The sequence below is a fragment of the Mustela nigripes genome, chromosome 14 (assembly GCF_022355385.1).
Source record: "Mustela nigripes isolate SB6536 chromosome 14, MUSNIG.SB6536, whole genome shotgun sequence".
NCBI classification, from domain to species: domain Eukaryota; kingdom Metazoa; phylum Chordata; class Mammalia; order Carnivora; family Mustelidae; genus Mustela; species Mustela nigripes.
Genome location: NC_081570.1, coordinates 20,144,530 through 20,157,360, shown reverse-complemented (window position 1 = coordinate 20,157,360; position 12,831 = coordinate 20,144,530). Strand labels below are relative to the sequence as shown.

Below are 12,831 nucleotides of genomic sequence, written 5' to 3'. Positions count from 1 at the left end.
TGCTCACCTCTGCCACTAACTGGCCAAAGGTAACTTTGGGCAAATGACACTCTAAGCCTCAGTTTCCTCCACTGTAAGAAGGGACAGGGTTTGTCCTGCTTGTCTCAGGGTACTGTAGTTCAGTAGTTAACTCAGACTCTGGAGCCTAAGTTTATCTGATTCTGGCCCCTTCCATTGGACCTTTGGTAGATCACTTAACCTTCCTGGGCCTCAGTTTCTACATCAGGAAAAGGGAATATTACCTACTTTATGGGAACCTTATCTTCAAGTGAGTTAACCAATGCAGGGCAAGTGCTCAGTGTTGGCTATTACTATTGGTAATTGACAAGTTCAATCGGGTTGTAAGTGAAAATGCATTATTCAGATGTAAGGGATTCTTGCCCTGGAAAGAGTTCTCTCGGACCCCCTCATTTTATAAATGGAAAAACGGAGGCTCCCAAAAGGGAAGGCGTTTTGCCCAAAGAGAGGCACAGAGCAAGCAAAATCCTTATTTGGTACCACTATATAAAGCCAGGTGGCACATCCCCAATTTACAGGTAAGGAAATCGAGGCCGGTGATTGGCCACTGGGGCACAGTGGCGCTATCCAGTGAGGCCTGAGTCCGTCGCTGGGGCGGGAGTGCCCAGGCTGTCAGTGCTTGTCCGAGGAGGGGCGTACAGATAGCGGGCGCCCCGCAGCCGCCGCCAGAGCCAAGCGCGCTATTAATAATCCCGCCGCTCCGCCGGGGCCGAGAGCGCAGGTCCCGACTGCCGCCGGGCGCCTCCCGGGCCTGGACCCGGGCCGGAGCCCGAGCCGGATCGCGGCGGCCCTCCTCTTCCCCCCCCCCCCACGGGCCCCCCCCCCCCCCACTCCGCGGGCAGCCGAGGGCCCGGGCTGGCGGAGGGCGGGCCGGGGGCCAGGAAAAAGCCGAAAACACCGAGGTTGGGCCGCTCCCCTCCCGCTCAAAATAGCCCCCGGCCGGGGCTGCCACGCATTCCGCCGGGCCCGGGGCGCGGGAAGGGGCGGCCGACCCGGCCCCCGCCCGGCCCGACGTGGCTGCCTCGCCGGGTTGGGGTGGGGGGGTGGCGAGGGCGGGCCGCGCGGCCGGCCGGCATGTGGCTCTCCTTCGGGGAGCCTTGGCAGCCCGGACTGAGCGCTGCGCCGGGATGATGGAGAGCTTCTGGAATTTCCTGCAGCTGGAGAGCGCGGCCGGCCGGGGGAGCGGGCTGAGCGCGCGGCTCGGGAAGGGGCGCCTCGTAGCCCGACCCTAGAGGGCGCCTCCGCGGCCAGGGCTGTGGTGGGGGGAGATCTTACCCGCCCCCCGGCCGCGGGAGTGGAGGGCTGCACACCTCCCCTCCCCCTGCCGCTCGTTTCGGGTCTGGCGGGGGTCCAGTCCCGCCCCTCCCGGCCTGGGCGGCGGAGAGGGGCCAGGTGCAGGCAACGCCCCTCCCCCAGCCGCCTGGTTTCCCTCTCGGCCCGTCACCTCCTCCAGGAGTCAGAAGCTCCGCGGCCTCATCAGGAGGGGGGGTGGCAGGGATCAGGGGGCAGCGCAGGCCTGCCAGGTAGCCTGAGAGGCGGCGGCGGCGGCGGCGGCGGCGGGAAAACTCGGAGGCGGACCGTTCGGGCCCGAGAACGGCTGGGCTTGCGGACCAGAGCCTCCCTGCTTGAGCAAGAGGCGCCTCAGGGCTTCTAGGAGGGAGGCGAGGCCATCCTCTCTCAACAAACCCCCCCCAACGGTCCTCACCCCCGGCAGCCGCGGAGCCGGTGGGGGGCGGACGTGCCGGAAAAATCCTGGACGTTTTCTGGACGTTGGCGGCAGCCTTCTTTGGGGGCGGATCTGCACCTTGCAGGTCCTGAAGTCCAGAAAAGGGCTCCCGGGAGGGAGGGGGTTCCTTTTAGAGGAACCCTGAGATCCAGGGGAGTAGGTAAGTGACCTCTGAGGGCTCACTTTTGGCACTGTGAGTAGGGGGAGGGAAGGAGATCTACCTTGCCCTTTGTGGGGGAGGGGAAGGGATGCTTTCCCACACTTTGCTAGTTCCAGTACCATTTGGCCTCTGCAAACTGTTGAGCCTTTTGGCAACTCCGGCACCTCCCTCGCCTGGGGTGGACTACCTCTCCCTTTGCCAAGGGTCCCTGTTCAGCTTCCATTTCTCGCCCCAGCCCATCACACCCTCACCATGTTCAACAAAAGCCTTAGAGCAACTGGCAGTGTGACCTTGAGCTAGTCCCTTCACTCCTTAGTCCCTTTGCTCATCTGAAAAACTAGATAATAGTAGGTAGGCTGTGGCCTTGTTATGGAGCTTAAAGTTGCACAATGTTTAAAGCAAATTACCATAGTGTCTGCACAGAGTGAGGACAGGAAATAAATGGCACCTGTGTAACACACCGCCTCATTCAGAGCCCTTAAGTCTTTGAATCCCCTTCCCCTCTAACAGCCCTGCGAAATTTGGCTTCCCAAGGTAAGTAGTGGCTCTCAATAAGGCTGAGGAGGATGGAAAGATGTTGGTTTCATTGTGTTCATTTATTCATTGAGCACATAGTTAACGTTGTTCAGCTAGCTCCATACTAGGGGAGAGACCTCTGAATGTGTGTTGGGAACTGAAAACTAGGACAGGTCACTAAACTCTGTTAAAGCTGGAAGGGCCCTTAGAAGTCCTTCCTGCTTGGTGAGCTCTTAGTACAGATGGAGAAACTGAGGCCAGCAGAGGGGGCCTGGTCTCACAATACTCCTGCTGTTCCTAAGGGGTGGGGGTGGGGCCTGGAAAAGAGCTCTGGGCTGGGGGAAGCTGAGGCAGCCCCTGGCCTGGCTCCCTAGGGTATGGCCTAGGCAGGCTGAAAGCGAATTCTTCTTTCTGCTCCCTCCCATCTCTGTGCTGACCTTTCACTCCACCTCTGCTAGAGGGGGTGCGGGTGGAGCCCAGATATCCAGATTCAAATTCAGATCCCTGTTGGCTCCCCCCTCAGCCCAGGATGTTGGGCCTGGGCCTGAGCCTGGGCCTGGGCCTGGGCCTGTGTCAACTCCCACTCTTCCCCCCCCTTTATCCCCCCCCCCCCCCCAGTTCTCCCTGTTTCCTGTTGGATTGGCCTTCCTTATGTACTGGAAGGAACTCAAGGCTCCATTTGTTGTCTGTGTGAACTTGAGCAAACTGCCCCACCTCTATGAGACTCGATTTGCTTTTCTGCAAAATGGAGTTGATATAAAAGCTACCTAGCAGGACACCTCTTTCCCGAGCATCCCAGGCTTCCTGGCAGAGAGATTTATTTAAATAATAAAAGGCAGCGAGTCCTTAGAATGTACCTTGAAGGCCAGGTATGGAGAACAGATCAGTCTTCCTTTACCTTTGGTTTGGCAGCTGGTTTAGGTCTCAGCTTGGTGGGGGGGCCGAGAGGGGGAGCCTGGACTAGGGAGTTGGGTAGGGATGAGTGTCCATCAGATCATTTGGCATAGTCTAGATTCGAGCAAATTTTTGTGGCCCAGATTCCAGGGCTGCCAGATGCCTGCCTCTGAATGCACGGTTGGTCAGTTCTCAGAAACTCCCCTTTAAGACTGTAGACTCTCTCCCATTGAATCCAGCCCCACCTCCCTCTGCCTCAGGGAAGCCCTCCAGGGCTGCCTGTATCCCTATAGTTTCTCTCCAGCCCTTAGAGAGCTCTCAGTGAGGGACTGCAGAAGAGAAAGGGACTGGAAGCCACAATGGGGCTGTGTGACTTTGGGCAGCTGCTTCCCTTCTCTGGGCCCTGGTTTCCTCCTGCATAGCGGGGAAGGCTGGATTAGTGACTCCCTGAGGCCCCTTCCAGCTCTGACAGGCTCTGAGACTGTGTTGACTGATGTATCCTAGGAGATAGGAGCACACAGAACCGAGTCAGATGGGAGATTCCTGTGGAGGTATCCCCACCTCTAGAAGACTGGAGAGACTCCCTTCCCCAGACACACCATTCAGGGACACTGGCTGAGATTGTGGTGGGTGGAGGGGGCATATCACCCAAGTGAGTGGTGCTGCCGATTCCCAGGGTCCCTGTTGTCAGTAGAAAGGCCCAAGAATAAGAGCTCGTGTCAGCCCGGGCTGTGAGACTGCTTGCTTCTAGGGGAAGGGAATGTGTGTGTCAGTGACCAGTCAGCCTCCAGGGATTTGGGGGGGGGGGGGAGGGGAGGCTTGCGGTGCCCAGGGCAGCTAGCTTGTGGGATGGTGTGGCCAGAAAAGCGACTGCAGGGGCAGTATATGGGGTGGGGGGCAGTGAACAAGACAAGAAAGCTGGCAACGGGAAAGAAAGAAACAGATGAACCAGAGAAGCCAGGCTTTGGGTTAGGACAGGCCTAACTTCCCAGCCTGACTGGGAAGGTTGGGCACAATCTGACTGTTCTGCCTGTGCCTAGGTTTGTGGGCTTGTTTGTAGGTGTTGAGCTGAACTGCACTGTTCTGAATCGCAGTTGTCCTGTTGTATGGGGGGGGGGCGGTGTTCATGCAGGGGTGTTGTCAAGGTTTCCTGAACAGTGAGTGTCTGGCTGTTGGAGGGGTGTGTGTGCACAGGATGGTATTTATTGTACGGCAATAGGCAGCCCGTGTCCATTTGGGGTGCTTATCAGATTGTGCTAGAGGCATCGGTTCTAGCTGTTAGGAAGCTTGGGCTACATTAGGGAGATTGCCTGGCTGTAAGGGAAGGTGTTTTCAAGCTGCAAGCGAATCCTGGCGCTGTTTTGGGTGCCTCTTCCCCCTCCATCTCTTGGGGAGGGAGGTCTCCGGTCTTAATCAGTGCCTCCGCAGGTAGGCAAGCAGGCGGTTGCTAGCCTGCTCACACTTGCAGTAATTTTACCACGGTGCCTAAGTCAGGAACAGGCGTGAATTGACCTTTTAACCCCTTCCCTGCCGCAGGATTAGACTCTGTTTCCTGTTCAATCTCCTCCAGAACCAGTTCCATCCCGCCTGGGGGGCCCCCCCAAGGAGCGGATAAGCAACCCCCCCATCTGTTCTCTCCTCCCTCCTCCCTGTTGAGCCTTGGGGGGGGCCTGAGGGCCAGGCTGGTGCAGGGTCTGGCAGGAGCTGAGGGCCCAGGCGGGAGTGATAAATATTGAAGAGGAGGGATTTCGGTGTGGGCTGGAGCAGCTGCAGTGGTTCGAGTGTCACACTATCTCTCCCCAGGTTTACTGACCCATTTCCATTCACGCGGCTGCCGGTTTCCTAGCAACGGCAACAGTCCCCCCAGAACAGGCGGAGTGTGTGTCTGCCATTAGCGACTGCCGCAACTGTGTCAAGGTTACCCCGCTCCCTGCAAACCCACCCCGGCGGGTTTGTTTTCTGCCAGCGCCTGGCACTCACGGTGCCAGCCAGGGAGGGGGAGGGGAGGGGGCTGGGGGCCAGCCCAGGGGCTTGGGTGGGGGTGGGGGGCCGAGGAGGAGCTGCAGTTCCCGGTCCAGTGGGAGCCAACTTGGACTGAGGCCGAAGCAGCTGCCCCCCCCCCCCCCCCTGGCTGGTGGAATTCCTGAGCCCGAGGGGAGCAGGGGGCGGGGCTGTCCCTCAGCCCTGACCCCCGAGATTCCAGAGCCTGGGGGGAGGGGTGTTGGCCGAGGGGCCTCCGGGAAGCCTGCCTGATCTGACCCCACCTGGCTCGTTCTGCTCCTGCCCTGCCCTGGCTTCCTCCCACTTCTGCACAGCGACGTGCTCTTCCCTGCTCGGCTCACAGCTCTTTGTCCCAACCTCTGTGCCTAGTCTCCCCCATCAGACTCCCCAGGGCAGGGTTATATTTCTCCCATCAGACTAGGGGCTCCTGAGGTTGGGGTTCGTGATTTGTTCTTTCCTTCTCTCTCCTCAGCACCAGCTCTTGACTGTTTTTCCAAATGTCATGGGAGATGAGATTAAACAGTTGGGGTGGCAAAGGATAATTTTTCTTACCGGGGACTAGAAGGGCAAATCCCTCATTTCCACCTCCTCAGTAAAGTCAGTTCTGCTTGCATGACACCCCCCCCCCCCCCGCACTGCCCCGCAGCACTCAAATGGGAGTGGCCATTACAAGTAAAGTTACCTCTCTTTTCACCCTAAAAGCCTGGCTGCAAAGGGTTAAAGCAGCTGCGCAGCCCCCCCCAATCTTGCCTTGGTATGTGAGCTCCCCCAGGCTTGGGGGATGGGAGGATGGGGGGTCTGTCGCCTTATAGCCACTCATGTGGTCAGCTCAGACCTGACCAGTCACATTCCTGCCCAGGAGGACTGGGGCTTGGGGGGGGGGGGGGGGGGGGCCGGGGGGGGGCTGGGTTGGTAGGAGTGGAAAAGGGGGGTACCAAGAAGCTTGAGCAGGGGGCTGCTGAGAACATGGAAGTATTTGCAATATAAACCTCAAGAAGCCTGACTCTACCTCCCGTTCCTCTAGGCCTCAGTCTCCCTGTCTGTCTTCCCTGTTTGCACCTGCCAAAACATTCCCATGATCCACATAGCTGTGATACAGGTACAGACCTGGTCCCAGTTCTAAACAAAGAGAAGAGTGTGGCAGAAGCGGTTTCTGACATGCAGGGCAGCCCAGAGACTTGTGGGTAGCCTCCAGTGTGACTTTCTGGGGCTTGGAGGAGGTCGGCTGGGTGTTTGGCTGGGTCAGAGGCTCTGAGATCTAGGGTACAGAGCAGGCTGTGCTAGACAGTAGAAAGAGACCTGGGCGGAGCCCCAGGAAGCCTGGTTCTCTGCCCAGCCCTGTGACTGACTCCCCCATGGCCTCAGTCTCCCCATCGGAGGGGCTTAGGCCTGTGGTCTTTAAAAGTCCTCCTGTTCTCTAAGTCAATGGCTCCGGGTTAGGGATGAGGAGTAAGGGGCAATGGTCTGGAGGGATGTGGGAAGCTGCCAGCTCAAGGGGGAGTTTGCAACGCGATCCTAGAGCAAAAATAGCCCAGGTCATTTTCAGCTGCTTAGGCTGAGGGAGGTATCTGATCCTGGCAGGGCCGGGCAGCTTGGGCAGGGGGCAGGGAGGAGCATTCTGTCAAGCCCTCTGGGAAACTGGACCCCAGGATGGGAGGGTGGGGCGAGGTTGGCGTGCTTAGCTGGGTTTCCAGGACCCTCTGGATCCTGGCAGATTCTCCACCACCTCCCATGAAAAGATAAGGAATGCAGAGGGTTAACAGGAGGTGAGGGCTGTACTCTGGTCCCCTTTGGGTCCTGGCCTGGATGAGGTGAAAGGTCAGCCCCAAGGAGTCCAAGCACAGCTGGGGCAAGAGTAACCTGATCCTTCTCCCTAGCCAGGCTCAGGGGATCACAGAGCCGCCTCCCCCAGGAAAGGTGCTTTGACATCCCCAGGAAGGAGTTTGTTTCGACTTGTTCCCAGCAGGGGTTAGGGGTAAGGGAAGATCATGGCCCAAGGGGTCAGGGAGAGCTGCAGGCCTGGTGCCCCAGCCAGTCTGGCAGTGCTTTGTCATCCTGGGGTCAGGGGAGGTGGAGGTGAGCCTGCTGGAAAGGTTAGAGGGAGCCTGTTCTGGCCCTGCTCTACTTGGTGCCCCATTTATAATGACTGACGGCCAGTCCTGGAGATGCAAAGCTTAAGAGGTAGGACACTCTTTCCCCTCGGCACACGTACACTGTCTGAGGAGTGAGAGAAACTGCCTGATCCTAGGCGGTGACATTGACATGTATTTGGGGTGGGGAATTACACCTTGACTCTGAGATGGGTTTGCCCTCTGTGGTTTTGTGGCGGGGTGGGGGGGGTGTAAGAGTGTAAGGTGGTGTGATGATTGGCAGAAACAATACCGAGAAGAACAGGGGCTCTGAAGTCAAGTTTGTCTTGGGTTCAAATCCTTCTGCCCTAGGTGAGCTAGTTAACATAAACCCCAGTTTCCCCACCCACAAAATGAGACTAATACCATTCCCCACAAAGGGTAATTAAAAGGATTGGCACAGAATAAGTGCTCAGTAAAAAGGAACCTTAATGGGTTTCATTGTGTGCTAAGGTCACACATGATGCGGTGACCCTGCTGAAGCTGGAGGTCTGACTCTGGCTGGAAGGAGTTGGTGAGCTACAGATGGTCTGAGGGAGGGGATAATTGTGAGAATGTGACTGCATCAGTGTCTCTAGAGCTGCATGTGAGGCTATGGGAGTATCCAGGTCACTTGGGGTGGGATGGGGTGAGATGAATGGTGTTGAGCCTGTGGCAAACGGTGGTTGGGGCAACGTTCTTTTTTTTTTTTTTTTTTTGGGGGGCAACGTTCTTAAAGCTGACCCCTTGGGCTGGCAAGGGCCCCTTAGTCCCCACCCCGGCAGGCTTTGTGCAGCAATGTGTGGGTGTAGCTGTCCCCGGAGTGTGGCCGTAGGTATGTTTGAGAAGACGCAGGCATCCCAAGAAAGAACAAGTCGCCTTTTGTACGCATGCAGCCCGGGGCTGGGCTGGGCCCTCTCTGGGGGATCCCCTGTTTCCGCGCCCAGCTCCCCGCCCACGGACAGCGCCCCAGCCCCACCCGCCACCTGATGGTGGGGAGGCGGCCAGGTGGCCTGAGCGCCCCCTCCCGGGGTCTGTGCTTCGGGCCTGGGGTTAGGGGTCTGGGACCTGAGGCAAGGGGAGTGCCCGAAGCCCTGGCACCGCCCCTCGTGACATCACTCCAGGTACTACTAATCCCTGGGAGCCCTGCCCACGGTGCCCCGCCCCCAGGCGCCAATCTCCTGCCATCCCGAGGCGCAGTGGGTGGAGGAGGAGGAGGAGGAGGAGGCAGGGCAGCCTTGCGGGGCAGGGAGACCACAGAAGGCCGCCTCCTTCCTACCCTGGAAGGGGCTCAACTGGCGACCCTGAGACCTTAGAGCTCAGCTCCCCTTCAAGGACCTCACAAGATCTCTCTTCCGGAGCACTCTACCTTCTTGCTCACCTGTCCAAATCTTAACCAGGTACCACTTTCTTTAGGAAAGCCTTCCAGAATCCTGCCCCCCGCCTTTTTCCTGATTACCTACACCCTTTTAGTGACCCTCTGTAATAAAGGGCTGCTAGTACACTACTGCTTCTAGCTAGCTGCAGTCCACCAGACAGCTCACTGTGTACCAGACTGCTCCGTATTTTTCCTGGAATAGCTTACCTGATGGATCTCAGATTGTTTTCTACTTTGTGTAAGAGCCTTTCCCACCCACCGGATCGGGAGATCCTCTGGGCACAGGTTGCAGACACAGCCTGGCTCAGAATAGGCGCTACCAGATGTTTGGTGCTGGAGGATGGAGGAGGCTCCAGAGGGAGAGTACCCAGAAGTCACACAGCAAGCAGGTAGACCACCCAACACTAGAAATGGGGTTTCCTGGCCCCATTCAGGTTTTTGGTTCTGGTGTGTGCCTGAGTCAGGAGTTGCACAGAAAGATGCCACAGACCTTTTTCCTCTAGGAAGGCCTTTGCCTAGCCGCCGAAGATCAGAAGGGCCCCGAAGTCTGTCCTCTTCTGCGATCCATACCAGAACCCCTGACTTCTGGGAGGCAGAGGTGGAGATGCTGGGGATGCTGGGATGGCTTTCACAGCCAAACGGGCAGTTCTGGGCTGTTTTGTGGGCCCAGTAATTGGGGGGTACTGGTTCTGGGGACATAAGGATTTAGCTGGCAGGTGGGAGGTTCCAAGTTGGGCAAAGAGGAGTTGCTGGGAGCCAGGGTATGTGGGGGTTCAATGCAGGAGAGGCAGAGATTACGCTGGGCCAGCACTCCCAGCACCAGCCTGGCCCTGAGGAATGCTGGGAGGCCCGGGGGATGGAGCCAGGCAGCCAAGGTGTCTCCGGTGGCACAGAAGCAGTTAAGAGCTGCCTCAGCCCGTTCCTTCAGACAATTAGTGACATCTCGCTTGACAACACCACACTGAGCCGATGCAGACCTCAGCCCCCCTCCCAGCCCCCCCACGGCCGCTTCAGCTGTTTATTCTTGGGCTTTAACAATTGGGATTCTGACTTGGAGGAGCGGGCGCCCCGCGCTGCCCTCTGACCCTCCGTCGCCTTGGCAACTGGAGCCCGGTAGGCCTGGGCTCTGCGTTAGGATTACAGATCCTGAATTCACAATCTTGCTGCTCCCCTGCAAGCAAAAACAGCAGCAGCAGCATGCGGGAGCTTCAGCTAGACTGGAGGGGATGGAGCTTGGAGGGTCCCTAGGGGCTAGCCTGCGGCAAGGGGGGGGAAACCTGGGAGACCCACAGGCGACCTGTGGAGTGGTACCCACCCCCCCTCCAGCCTCCATGGGGTTGAGCAGGGCCCAGAGCCCTCCTCAGTGCCAACATCTCCCATCCTGTCTCTGGAAACTTTCTTCCTGGTAGAGCCCTGAGGGCAGGGTGAAGCTTCTTCATCGCCACCCCCCTTCCCCTCAGTCAGCCCCCTACCATGCCCAGAACTCCAAGTGCCAGCCGGCTGTGCCCCTGCCGGCTGTGCCCCTGCCGTGCCCGCAACCATGGCAACAGGCCCCCCTCCTTCACCAGCTCTGCTCCTTCTCCCCCCCACCGCCCCCCAGCAGCCAACTGCCCCAGCTGAAACCGGAGCCGATGCATCTGTGAGCCTCATGCCCAGACCCACATTCCATTTCTGTCCTCTGTCCCCCCCACCCCCAGCTCTGGCGACGACATCTCCCCCCTCTTTGTGCCCCCTCCCTGCTCACTCTGTGCTGTCCCCCCCCACCCCTTCCCACACACTCTATCACTTCGTGTCTCCCCCTTCCTCCCGCCCCATTCTCTGAGTGTGTCTCACCCTCTCCCGACTGTCTCTGTTGGTCTCTGGGTGTGTCAGTCCCTGTCTGTCTCCAGCTCCCTGTGGTGTCCTTAGTTCTCTGTGCCTTGCCCTGTCTGTGACAGGCTCCTTCTCCATCTCTTCCCCTCTGTGTGGATCTTGCTCTCTCTCTCTCTCTGTCTTTGTCTCTGCCTCATCCTGCTTGTCTCTCTGTCTTTGTCTTTTTCTTCCTCCTCTGTCCTTCTCTTCTGAGTCCCTTTTGCTGTGTTCCTTCCTCCAGCATCCTGTCCTCTCTCCCTCCTTCTCTCTCTCTCTCTCTCATCCCCTCCCTCCCCATCTCCTTCTCTTTAAGCCCCATTCTGCTCTGTGTCTCTTGCCCCCCACACTCCTCCTCTGTCTCTCTCTTCCTGAATCCGATTCCGCGCCTTCCCTTTGCCCTCCCTCTCTTTCTCTTCTGACTCTCTTTAAATACATAGATTTCTTTCAAGTTGTCTTCCTCTGTTTTCCATTTGGTGATTTCCCCATGGCCCTGGGTTTGGAACAGGGATGGGGGCCCTCCAGAGTCTCCCCAAAGGATTCCCTTTTCAGATAGGGGCCAGATGTGCTGGCACCTGTAGTTGAATCTAAGATGGGAAGGGGAGGTTCTAAGGCCATAGAACCTACAGGAGGTGGGGTCCCAGAAGCCAAGAGTGCCAGCCCTCCCTTTCTGGGGTTTTAGAATGCAGATTCCAACCATCTAGTCTACCTTCTAGGAGCCCAGGTCAGGGCAGAAGGTAGTTTCAGGGGCTGAGCTGGCCCAAGAAGCCCCCTCACTGTAAGAACTCAAAGAAGAGCATGTCTGGGTCTCACAGATCCCTGGGATTGGTCTCCTCCCCTGCTACATTGATGACTGTCTCCGACCGTACCTCAGTTTCCCCCAGTGGCACAAGGGTGCCTTGCTCTGTCTCTGACTTCTTTAAAGTACTTTGAGTTCCTGGAACAGTTAAAAGTTATGCAGAACAGGGAAGGGGTAGAAGGGCTGCTGCCCCTTGCTTACCAACATCAGGGGGGACTCCAGCACAGAAGAGTCTGTCTGGGGCAGGGTTAGAATATGGGTCTCATCCCCTTAAGTATAGAGTGGTGGACAGTGCCCCCCACTCCCCAGGAGTATCAGACCCTTCTGTCAGGCCCTCCCTCTCAGTCTGGGTAGTGGCTCTCCTCCCTGCCACCCTCTTCAAGGAATGAACTTGGAGTCATGAGAAACAGGCCCTGGGGTGGGGGTGCCAGGTCTCCAGGGCCTAGCCCTTGCCTCTGGGTGTGATGAGACCTGGTCAGGCAGACAGTTCTAGGACCCTGGGGTCTGGGCACTACTCACCAAGGGGCCGGCAGGGGAGTAGGGGTGCCTGGGGGAGGCGGGTTGCACGCAAGGCATGCTGGGCCCCCTCGGTGGGTGGGTGGGGGGAACAAAGCTGGCATCGAGGCCTCAGCTAAAATTAGCCGCTTCCCTGCGCGGGAGCGAGCATGCCTGCCAGCCGCCCAGATCGCCGCTGCCTCGGCAGGCCATCTGTCGCCACGTTTTGCTCAGTCCCCCAGGGCTCCCCAGCTCCAGCCATCCCCAGGGGCTAGAGGGACTCTGCTCTGAGACTGTCCCTGGCCAGGGCTCTGGGCTCTGCTGCTGTCATGCTGTGTGACCTCAGGCTAGGCCTGTCCCTCTCTGGACTCCTGTAAGATGGGCGGGCTCTGAAAACTGATATCCCAGATACCCCCAACCTTCTAAGCACCAGATACAGGCCTTGGTCATGGAGGCCTGGGTTTTGGGCTGCCTCCCTCCCTGAGCTGGCCCTCTGCTCTAGAGTCTGAAGATGAACCAAGTGGGGTTTGGCGTAAAGGTCGGGATGCATGGGAAACTCCCATTCAGTTCACTTGGTCTTCACAGGAGAGGAGGGCAGCTCTGTAACCAACACCCCAAAATCTTCCCTTTCCCCCCCCCCCCCCGCCCTCAACTTATTACTGATCTCCAAGGAGTCTTACGGAAGCAGTTCAGGTGGGAAACCTAAAGCTAGAGGGCGAGTTCAGCAGATACTAACTTGCTCTGTGGCTTGGACGAGTCTCTCGCCCTCTCTGTTTTCCCCTCCTCAGTGAGAAGCTCCTATTTTTTGAGCACCTGCCCACTTCACATCACATTGTCTTGTGAGGTTGACATCATTCCCACTTTCCAGCTGAGGAAACTGAGGTACAG

The 12,831-nt window shown here is 58.0% G+C and overlaps 1 protein-coding gene across 7 annotated transcripts in view; it reads left to right on the top strand.

Moving 5' to 3' along the window:
- Window positions 1-12,831, top strand: part of AHDC1 (AT-hook DNA binding motif containing 1) — a 63,493-nt gene that overhangs the window by 25,169 nt on the left and 25,493 nt on the right. Inside the window, exon 1 of one of the 7 annotated variants that reach the window (XM_059376825.1) lies at window positions 1,532-1,904. The exons of the other annotated variants lie outside the window; for them this stretch is intronic. The gene's annotated coding sequence lies outside the window, so the exon portion shown is untranslated. Of the gene's footprint in view, window positions 1-1,531; window positions 1,905-12,831 lie in introns of those variants that run through there. 7 annotated transcript variants of the gene reach the window in all.